Source organism: Oryza sativa, chromosome 4, assembly GCF_034140825.1.
Source record: "Oryza sativa Japonica Group chromosome 4, ASM3414082v1".
Taxonomy (NCBI): Eukaryota; Viridiplantae; Streptophyta; class Magnoliopsida; order Poales; family Poaceae; genus Oryza; species Oryza sativa.
Genome location: NC_089038.1, coordinates 2,229,993 through 2,240,379, shown reverse-complemented (window position 1 = coordinate 2,240,379; position 10,387 = coordinate 2,229,993). Strand labels below are relative to the sequence as shown.

General features: G+C 45.3%; 1 long non-coding RNA gene across 1 annotated transcript; it reads left to right on the top strand.

The window, feature by feature from the left end:
• The first annotated feature begins 2,017 nt into the window (after window positions 1–2,017).
• Window positions 2,018–5,602, top strand: LOC136356397 (uncharacterized). Its single transcript, XR_010741166.1, has 2 exons — window positions 2,018–2,149; window positions 5,233–5,602. It is a non-coding gene; the product is annotated as an uncharacterized lncRNA (long non-coding RNA).
• Window positions 5,603–10,387: the final 4,785 nt, after the last annotated feature.

Here is a 10,387-nt window from a genome sequence, read left to right as displayed (position 1 = left end):
GAAAAGAATTACAAAACTTGCTTTGCGCAAAAGAACTATAGCCACACTTTGAATACCCCTATCATGTGCATTGTTGCTGTGGTGGCTTGCTGAGTACGGTTGGTACTCACCCTTGCAATATATAAACTTAATCAGAGGTCGGAGATGAAGCTTCGGAGGATCCCTATGCTTACTACCAGGAGGGTGATGAAGACGATGGCGCTCAGTAGGTCTTAGTTACGGTCGTTGCCTGTGGCAATGGCGTGCCGCTGCCTTGACTCCGCTGTCTTACTTACTTCTGTTTTTGGAATGAATTCCGGACCGCCCGGTCCGATGATTTAAAACTATGTCTGCGGGCTTATGATGTAATAATTCATACCAGACACTCGTGTATGTGCACTAGGTATTTCAGCTATGAATTCGTGTGTACCAGACTACTTGATCCAGGAAATGGTACTGTTTACACGATTAATTCCTGTTATAAAAACGGGGGTCTACATATGACAAGCTACAAGATATTAATGTCGCTACACCTCTGTTGTTGACATGGCGCGCCACTATCGACGTTTGATGTCGCGATTCCGGTATTTGCATAGTATAGGGATTGTTGGTACTAGGATATATGCGAGACTAACACTACAGCAAAAACCTCGTATAGAGGCACTTTTGTAGAGGCGTTTTGCAAATTGCTTTTAAAATCAGAAGTTTTATAGTGTAGAGACACTTTATAGAGGCACTTTCAAAAATTGCCTAGAAAACTTTTACTCTAGAGACATTTTTAGATCAGTTTGTTAGATTTTATCTCGTAGAGGGATTCTTTTGGCACTATAAAATGCGTCTAATATGTAAAGGCATTTTGTTGAGACATTTTAAACTATGTAGAGACTTTTTAGAATGATAATGTATACTAAAGGACTAAATATAAGTAACTAAAGGAACAAGCATATATAAGTAATGTCATGGAGTTGAGTTGGTTAGTGTACTGAAGATTAAAATGATTTAACCAAGAGATCATGAGTTAAAGACTTGTCAAAAGCAAGGAAACTATTTTATTCTCTTTTTTGGACTGGTTTTATATGTTTGCGGTACAATTTAATGTCTCTAGAAAATGTCTCTACCATCTTATAGACATTTTATAAAATATCTCTTGTTTGTAGAGACAATTCACCATAAGACACTAACTAGACATTTTTTAAAATGCCTCTACATTGTTGTAAACGCATTTGATAAGTGCCTCTACAGTACTAGAAAAATGTCTCTACAAAGCATTTTTCTTGTAATGTGAAGTAAAAGAGATAGAGACGATGATTTTTATACAGGTTCGGGCCCCTGAATTGTCAGGTAATAACCCTACATCCTATTGACTGAAGCCGGTTGTTGCTCTTATTCATCATAATCACATCAGTACAATATTTGGGGTAGCCTATCTAACTGTTGTCGACATGGCGGTCTGAAGGTCTGACTCGTAGTCAACAACAGGGTAGTCTTCCTCCTCGAATCCGTGCCCGGCGAGATCAGAGATAGCGCTTTCGTCTCTCCTGACAGTATCCGGAGACACCGTAGGGGACTAGCCATGCTTATCCCTGAAGTCTATGTCCGGCGACTTGTCTTGGCGCATGTTGGCTTGTATATTGTAGCTTCTATTGTTCCGTGTATGTTGATTGTGGGTCTCTTCCTCTCCTCCTAGGGGGCCTTGTATTTATACCCATAGATATCTCCTTGTCCAAGTAGAATTAGGGAAACCAATATGGATACAATCCGAGTAGTCCTTGTCATTTCTATGTAGAACTCTATTCATCCTTCCTTATACGGAACTCCTCCTATATCCGAAGGTTGTTTCCGTATAAGACATAGTATGCGGTTAGTTCTTGGCGGGGTCGGGTGGGATTGCGGCTCAATCCCCATGGATTAACCCGGCGAGGAAACAATCCCGGCCCATGAGAAAATTTGCGCTCGGTTAAGCCCAGTCGCTGATTTTAACCCGGCCCACCACGGGGTTCCCCTATTATCAGGCCCAGGAAAAAATCATCTAGTTTGTAGGTGAGGAAAAAAATACTTGAGAGGAGGCGGCACAGCGAGAGGCGCTGCCGCGGGGGCAGCACGCGGAGCGTGGCATGACCCGGAAGCGACGGCGACGACACGCTTTCTCCTCCGGCAGCTGTCTCCTCCGGTGAGTTCCTCCCCTTCCCTTCTCCCCTCCTGTTCTAGGGTTAGGGTTTCTCGGCCACGCGGCACTGCTGCGTGGCGGCGACGGCGCACGGTGGTGGCAGGCATGGTGGGGCCTTGGGGAAGCCGCCACATCACACTCCCTCGCCAAGGCGCCGTTGAAGCTCCGCCGTTGCGGCATGGAGAAGCATGAGGACACGGACACAGCTTCTTTCTTTCACTGGTTTCTTGATTTGTTCTTCTTTCTACCCCATCTGCCACCTAGCTAGATTTCCTCCTACCTTGGTTCTTGGAGGTTAATCCTCGGTATGCTTCTTGTTCCAACGCATGGCTGAGAATGCTAGTCTGTTGAATAATTAGTTGGAGAATTTATAGGTTGGAGATCATCTCATAAACTAGTTGACCAATGGCAGTAGTAACTAGTTGTAGATTAAACAAAGCACAAGATGGCTTTATGAGAAACCAAGAACTAACAGGCTTACCTTTTGCTTAGTTTTTTGTTTGTGAAACAGTCAGTCAGTGAAGTTTCTGCAATTGATCTTCCTGTTAGATTTCTTGTCTTGTAGGGAAGGTTGTAGAGGATGTTCTCTCAAGGTAAGGATTGATTGTCAGTTTGCTCAATTAGTCCTTTCTTTTTATCACCAAGTCGGGATTTAGTTAATATGGATAGATAAACTGCAAAGTTTAGTTATTTGTCAGCAACAACTTAGAATAGACTGGTAGGTTTAAGAAAAAAATTCTTATTATTCCTCTCACTTTCCCATCAATCTTTAAATATGCTTCACTAGCAAAAATGTCCGTGCGTTGCAACGGGTGAAAAAATTCTAATAATAATATATGTTTGTATTTTGATGAGTGGCTTGTTTTTTTATAAACGGTATTTCTTTTCTTGCGCGATTTTCTCAAACTATTTTTCAGAAATGGCGCATTTCTTTCTAATAGTTTTTTCCTAGCATTTTTTTTATTTTGCTTTTTTTACTGACGATGAAAACCATATTTTTCTCCCTTTTTTTTGCTTTTATTTTCTCGTGTGTTTTTTGCATGTTTTTTCTAACAATAATTTTCTCGCGCGTTTTTTTCTTGTTTTGTTTCAAATGTTATTTTTTGCTTTTTTCCAATACAGGAGAATATGTGACGAAATAAAAGCCGTGTAGTAGATGGCAAAAAATCGATGGATTCTATCCGACTCAAGCGTCCATTAATTTAGTGTTTTATCTGACAGTTTTGCCAGAGCGATTTGTTTTTTAATAGATGGTGTTCTTTTTCCTTGCGCGGTTTTTTCAAACCATTTTTTTTAGAAATGGCGTGTTTTTTTACAGTTTTTTCCTCACATGTTTTTTTTAAATTTTTTTTCCAGCGATGGAAATAATTTTTCTCGCACTTTTTTTTATGGAAGATGTAAAACCTTTTTAGTGTGTTTTTTGCGCTTTTTTCTCACGCATTTTTTTAAGCAGTTTTTATTTTCTCGTGCATTTTCTATTTTTATATAGTTAGATTAGATTAGAGATAGAGAAGAGATATATACTTATTAGAAATCGGACTTTGTTTCGCCCTTTCTATTTTTTTTCAAAATTATAGGGACTTAAATGTAAATATAAAAATTACCAGGACTCGAATGCAAAAGTACAAATCCAAAAATTAAAATCATATAAAATGGAATGCTCTCGACCTATAGGTTTTATTTTTGCAAACAGATCTTTAATCCGGCATATTAATTTTTTTCACCAAGATGTATGGGATATCATGGTATAGATTGAAACGAAAGGAGAGTGCCTGGGATCTCGATCTCGGACTTAAACAGAGAGGAGTGGTGCCTTTTATTTTTCCTTTTTAAGGGGGAATCAGATAGAGCCGGATTTTTTTTTGTTTCTGATAGGAATAGGAGTCGGACCTTTTTTTTTTATTTTTTCGCTTATTTTTTTGACGGACGGACTTTTTTTTTCTGAGAGGAATAGGAGTTGGACCAGAGGAATAGGAGTCGGATCTTTTTTTTATTTTTCGCTATTTTTTTTATTTTTGACGGATGAAGGAATCTTCTCTTTTTTTTTTTAAAGTAGTAGAGATAACTTGGATCTGCTTAAGATTAATTCTCAGAGTTTAGTGATTTTCTTTTGTGCTTATCTCTCTAGATCTTTTGTTGTTGTGCTAAGTGCAAAATTGTAAATAATTTGTGTGCTACCTATAGTACTACTCTCATATCCATAACTCACTAGAAAGAGGAGGGAAGGGGAGGACAATGATATGATGCTATTTATTTTCCCTCCACCACATTTGTTGAGTTGTAGGGGAGGTAGTGGAGGAAGCGAAAAGAAGCGGCGTCATGCATCAAAGCTAACGGGCGAGGAGTGCGTTCGGAAGCTGCTTCAAGGGCATGTGAAAAATTGCCGAGTAGCATTTAGGATGGAGCCAGATATATTTAGTTACTGTTCTTTCCAAAGCTTAAACAAATGTGCAGACCAAGTTGATAGAATGTTCAAGTAGCAATTATTAAATCATGATAAAGATATATTTTGTTTAAATTTTGATAATATGCTAACAATATTTTTTTGAGAATTACACAGTACAACATAGACACTCATAACGCACGTGCACTCACCCATATGAACGCACACACGCACACAAACCCTACCCCTATGAGCATTTCGAAGACTGTGCTGGCAAATCCTTGAGATTGACGAAGTCACCACAGGCGCCTCGCTGTCGACGGGTACGCCGCCAACCACAGAAAGCACAATGCAATTAAATCCTGAAAAATTCGCTCCTATGAGGAGTCGAACCAAGGACCTCAGGTGCTACTGAAGCTCTTGTAACCAGTCCTTTCGCGCTAATAATAAATTTTGTTAAGACAGGCCATGGTGGTACTGGCCTGCATGCATGGATGTATTACATTTATTTATCATTCATCATGTGGGATATATAAATGAAACAAATATGGAGAAAGTGGCTAGTTAATTTTCTAGAGGAATCTAAGTCCTGTTGAACTACTTGCTGTCCTTTCACATGAGAGTACTGTTTCTTGGATACAATAATTTTGTGTGCTTAACTTGAACTGTTACTAATACAATAATATTTGTTCACCCTATACAGTTATTACTTTATTTCACATGATAGTACAACCGTGGGCGACAAGATGAGAGGGATAGAGGATGGGAGGGGACAAGAGGTGTGAGGGTGTCAGGAACCTGACGTTGCCGGGAGAGCTACAGGATGCTGACAACTCGAGGGAGGAAGAACAGACCTATGCTGGGAGAGGAGCAAGAGTCCGTAAGTGTAATACGCGTGTGTGTGGGCCGGATTGTACCAAATGAGTACCAACCGAGCCCACTAGTAAGTCTAGAGTGAGAGAGAGTTGAACTGTAATAAGAACAAAGCACCCTGTCTTTCTTTCGTATCGATGAAGTAAGAACTGGAGGCGAAGGCGGCGGCGGCACCAATCCTGTTGGATTTGGTGAAACTATCTTGTTTCTTGCTTGTTCTTACTGTTATTGAGGAGTTGGGTTAGGGTTCTAACAATCTGGTATCAGAGCCTTGCCATTCTCTCGCTTCCTGGATTTTGCTGCAAAATTTTTCCCGGAAGAGGTGGGAATTGTTGCCTCGGCGACTGATTCCGCAAAAGCTTCGGCTCCCTCGACTGGGTTAGCGAGATCCAGAACGAGATTTCAACCACGGGTACCTACAAGAAACCTCGCTACGTCACCAAGCAGGGCGTGAAGATCATGGACCAAGATGGGAAGCTGGACCTCCTCAAGAAAATGGAGGAGGTGGAGAAGAAGCGCGAGGAAAGTGAGAAGAAGAGGGAGCGGTCAGAGGAGAAGAGCAGGGCTGAGCTCATGGCTCTCAAGGCGGCGGTAGAATCTCGTTTCCCAGCTGTGAAGAAGAGGGTGGATGCTCTGGAAGGTTCGGTGAAGGATTTGCAAGGCAAGGTGGAGCAGCTCCGTCAGATGTAGCAAATTTTTGTTGGTGTGATGGGTTTGGGTAGTAGCGTTCCACCGATGTCTTGTCGAAAGTTTTATGGTGTTTAATCCTCAAATGTGGAAGTGTAACTGTGAAGAATACTTTGAGATCTATGGAGTACATGCTAAGAATTGGGTCAGGATAGCTGGTTTGAATTTTGTTGGTAACACAGCTTTCTGGCTTCAATCTATGAGATCCAAACTGTCGGGGGTTAGCTGGCCAGTTTTTGTTGAACAAGTGTGTATCAGATTTGCTCAAGATGACTAGAAAATTCTTATTAGACAGTGGATTCTTATTGTGCAAGATACTACTTTGTCTGACTATGTCGAAAAATTTGACAGCATTATGCACCAACTGTTGGCCTACAATAATTCACTGCCTCTCAATTATTTTGTGACCAAGTTTGTGGAGAGTTGAAACAGGAAATCAGGTCAGCAGTTCTGATGCAGAAACCACAGGATCTGGATTCAGCTTGCTCATTGGCCTTCTTGCAGGACGAAATCTTGGAAGGTTCCAAGTCTGTCAGTCATAAAAAGTCTGATAAGCCTATTTTAGTCAAGAACTCTTTGAAGTCTCTCTCTCCTCAAAGCCATTCTAATTCTGTTGTTAAGGGCAATGCATCACCTCCATCAGAGGACAGGAGAGGGTCTGACAATACCAGGGCTAGAGATGACAGGCTAGCCGCTCTGAGATCATATAGAAGATCCAAGGTGCTGTGTTTTACTTGTGGGGAGCGTTGGAGTAAGGAACACAAATGTGCCAACTCTGTTCAACTTCATATTTGTCACGCCCGGAAGTTTCCCCCTCTCCTTGCTTTAAAAATTGGCTAAATAAATCGTCCGAAGAAATTATCTTAAATAACCTAGAGCTAATTCCCTAATTAATAAATGCAATTAATAATTGAATTCGGCGTGGTGGAATTTTTCTTGAGTTCCCCATGCTCCAATGCATTAACAAGATTTTTAGTGGAATTTTCAGAGCCTTGGAAATAATTTTTAACCAATTAAAAATGAGCAAGTGCAATTTTTAATCCCAGGAAAATCCTTTCTTCTTTTTCTTTTTCCTTTTTCCTCCTTTTTCCTCTTCTTGGGCCGTCGGCCCACTCCCTCCCGCGCTCGGCCTCTTTTCCTTTGGGCCGGCCCGTTCCCCTTTCCCCTCCCCGAAGTCCTCCCTCCCTCCCTCTCTCCTTCGGGCGCCGACAGGTGGGGCCCACCTGCCGGTCGTCTTCCTCCTCTAGCCGGTTGGAGCCGAGCCCCAACCGCCGGCGCCCCACCTCCCCACGCCGCCCGCCTTCTCCGTCCCTCTCCGCGCCCGCACCTCGCGCCCACGTCGCCGCTCTTCCCCCCCCCCACACATCTCCCGCGCGCGCGCGCCCGCAAGTGGTGGGGGATTTGAATCCCCCTCTCTCTCTCTCTTCCTCCCCACTCCCCCACATCGCCGGCAAAATCGGCCACCTCCCCGGCCACGTCCGCCCCCTCCCGCACCTATAAATCGCTCCCCGCGTCTTCCTCTCTCGTTTTTCGCACTCGCCGCGCTCTCCCGTGCCGTCTACCGCGCCCGCGCCGTCACACCCGAGCTCCGCCGCTTGCCGCCGCCTTCGGCCGCGAGCCGCCGCCGCTAGAGCCGCCGCCGCGCCGCACCATCGCCGCCGTCGCGCTCACCGAGCCCGCCCGCACCTCGGCCGCCGCTTCATTGCCGCGAATCACCGCCGGAGCCATTTTCTCCTCGCGCGCCGGTGAGACCCTCTCTCCCCTCCGTCTCCGGCCGGCAATTCAAGCCGCCATGGTCGCCTTCCCTTCCCTAACCCCTCTATGCTCTCTCCTAGCGTGCTGCCGCCGCCCGTCCGCACCTCGGCATCGCCGGTCGTCGCCGCCGCTTTCTTCCTTCGCGCCGGCCGTCGTGCTCGCCGGTGAGGAATCCCCTCTCCTCCTTCCTTTCCTCTCTCTCCCATGAGCGCCGCCGTCCTCCGCGCGTGCGCCGTCGTCTTCGGCCGCCGCCGCCGCCTTCGCACTGGCCACCGCCGTCTTCCGCGCCGCCGGTCACCGCCGGTGACCGCGCGTGCCGCCGCCGCCGCCCCATGGCTGGCCGGCCGGCTTGAGCCGTGCCAAGCCAACAGCCACGCCCCTCTCCCGCCCTGTGCCGCTGCCCGGTGGGGCCCACCAGCCGGTGGACCACCCCTCCCTTTTAGCCGCTGCCAGTGGGGCCCGCTTGCCAGCCGCCCCCTTCCTCTCTCTTGAACCGCTGACAAGCGGGGCCCGCCTGTCGGCGCCCGCCCCCCCTTCCGCTGACGTCAGCCCTGGGCTTTATTGCGCAATAAATTGATTAAGGACTTTTCTTTATTAGTAAAAACACAGTTTATCTTCTAAAATTCATAAGTAATTCATCCGAGCCCCGTTTAAGTCCATTCAAGTCTCAGTAAATCAAGAAAAATGCAAAGAATCCATTAAAAATGGTTTTGTTTCCTGTTTCAGTAGTCTTATAGCATGTTTTGCTTGTGTGCTTTGTTTGTCGCGTAGGTTTCGGCCGTTTCGTCGATCCGCAGTTTCTCGAAGACGTTGCTGAGGTCTCATCAGTGCGAGAGCAAGGCAAGTCATACATTGCAATTGATCATATTGTACCCAATTTACAAATGTCCCGCATTTCTATTAAATATTGCATTGTTTTACAATATCATGTGGGATTGGTCCTATTACTCAGCTATATGTTGTTTCCCTTACGCCATTGATAACTTGGGTATTAAAATGACTAGATGTTGGTTCAGGAGATGCTTAGCCATGCTTAGTTCAACTAGTGCACAAAAGGGGATCACATTAAAGCATAGACTTTGTTTATTGGCATAGCTTTGGATTGGTGCCACCGCATGGGTGTCGTTAATTAAAATACACTGAATGGTGGGCTGTGGGTGCATGGTTTTGCTGGTCGCACCCATGGCAATTAAGGACCGGTTCACGGGAAACCCTGGGAGACTTACCGTGCTTACCACAAGCGGGAGTGGGTAACTGCTTGATCTGAAGTATAGCTCGACCCTTTCCTAGGCACCGGTGGCGAGGGTGGGCGTGATGGAGTTGGGTCGGCCGGGGTGTCCGGTTGTCCAGCTGCCGGATTCACCGCGGCGCAAGAGGGGACCGCCCACTGCCTTTTGAGGGGTGGGGGTGAAACCTTAGCGTGGTGTGGATGGTTAGGGGAGGGTTATGTGGAGGGTCTTGTCACGATTTCCCCCTTTGCAGTATCATGGTGATACTTCGGGGCATGGCGACATGTGCGGAATCGTGTCTTGTGGGTACAGTTGTACACCTCTGGCCAGAGTAAAACTATTCGAATAGCCGTGCCCGCGGTTATGGGCGATCAACCAGATTCACCGTGATTAGTCTCACCCCTAGTTTAGCTTAATGAACTGGTGTAGTTCAGGTGGTTGGTTGGGCCTGTTGCAACGTGGTGTAGCGTTGGACAGTGTTTGGTTAATATTGATTAATTACTACAACTGTTTTACCGCTTTCAACTACTGCTTTTAAATGCTAGCTTTATGCAAAAGAACCTCTAGCCTCCTTTGGTTATATCCTGCATCATACCTCCTCTTCCGGTATGACTTGCTGAGTACAGTGGGTAGTACTCAGTCTTGCTCTCTTCTCCCCCACACCAGAGCTGAAGATCTTCCTAGTTGGAGCTGTTTTGTCAAAGTTGGTTTCGTCGCTGCCGTCAAGGATTGCCTGTGGAGTGGAGTCGCTCGCTGCTGAAGTCAAGCTTCCTGGTTTAGCTCGCTTTTATCTTTTCCGCTGCATTTGTAATCTTTTCTATTTTTGTAAGACGTGGATCTGTATGTCAACAATTGTCGTTTGTGTACCCTGGCTGGTCCTGGACAGGGGTTTAATGCACATTCAGCTTAGAAATTCTGGTCCGAGAATTTCTGGGCGTGACAAGTTGGTATCAGAGCCGACCTTGACCGTAGGACAAGCCAACTGGAAACCCTAAGAGCCCTCTGAACCCCTTTTCATATGCATATGCCCTTTTGCACTTGGAATTTGTTTTGGGAAAATTTGGAGTTTTGCCTCTTTGGTTTGCGGGAAAAATCTTGGTCGTTCATTCGGATCGGATTTTTTTTTAAAAAAAAAAATTAGCTCAGTCTAGGGCTTTAGAAAAATTTTAGTTGGAGTTTATTCGACAGTCAGTCGGGAATTTATTGGGGGTTATGCATTAGGTCGTGTCTATGTTCGATGGGGGCAATGTTATGCGCATCATTTTCCATGCAACTAGTCTATGCATTAATTTATTGCCTAGTTGCATTAGTGTC